Here is a 943-nt window from a genome sequence, read left to right on the forward strand (position 1 = left end):
GGGAATCACCAGTTTGTAGGAGAAAATGCAGAGATGCCCAGAAATGCAAACGCTTCTGTAAAGAGGTATGTTTGCTCTTACGCAACGTTTGTTTCTTTTTACTAAACAAACAAATTCCTTGGCTCCGAGTATCAGGATCTGCTCTCTGGGCATACCGGTAGTGTATCCAGGGTCCCCACCCGGATGCCCTGCCTCCCCTGCCGTTGTCCAGAAGCTCTGGGGCTCTCTAAGACACCGCAAAAGTCTATTTGTAATGCAAGAGCTCCAACTCAAGTATCTCTTGTGGAAAAACTTGCTGGACAACATATCCAATAGCAGGAGCATGAAAGAAGTGGGACAAACTTGGAAGATGAATGAGTAGAAAACAACTGGGATAAGGGATGGAGAAGGGAGGGGAATGGAAAACAAAAGTGAATGCTCTCAGATTTGCCTGACGTGGTGCAGCACAAATGGGCAGATTTGTTCAAACATAGGAATGATTTTTTTTTTTTGGCTTTTTTTTGCTGCCTGATAGTACTTTCTCCTGTCTTTTCAGAAGAAAATAACTATCTTTTGGCATCATCTGTGCTGTACTCTTTGGTTGGGTTCATTCCTTCCCTGCAGGCTTCTGACTTGAAACAACCCTTCCCTTTTATTTATTTTCTGTCCTGGAAACGGTGTCTATGAACCTGAAGGTGACACGTATTGTAACAGAGCTGCCGGCAAAAGCTTTAGCCTTGGGGGAGGGCAGCTTGGACAGGGTGGGAGGCTGAGGGCGAATCCCCCCCTCCCCCGACAGGGCTGGTTTGCGCTGTGCTTTCCTTGGGTGAAAAGGGGGGGACACGATTTCGGGGGCAGCAGGGCTCCGCGCAGCCTGGCGAACCCTGCGGCTCCCAGGGCAACAGCTCCGCTGGCAAAGCGCCGCTCCGGCCGGGTTTTCCCCCAAGGGCTGGTCCCCCCCCCC

This window comes from Apteryx rowi, unplaced genomic scaffold (assembly GCF_003343035.1).
Source record: "Apteryx rowi isolate R43461 unplaced genomic scaffold, aptRow1 scaffold_59, whole genome shotgun sequence".
Lineage (NCBI taxonomy): Eukaryota > Metazoa > Chordata > Aves > Apterygiformes > Apterygidae > Apteryx > Apteryx rowi.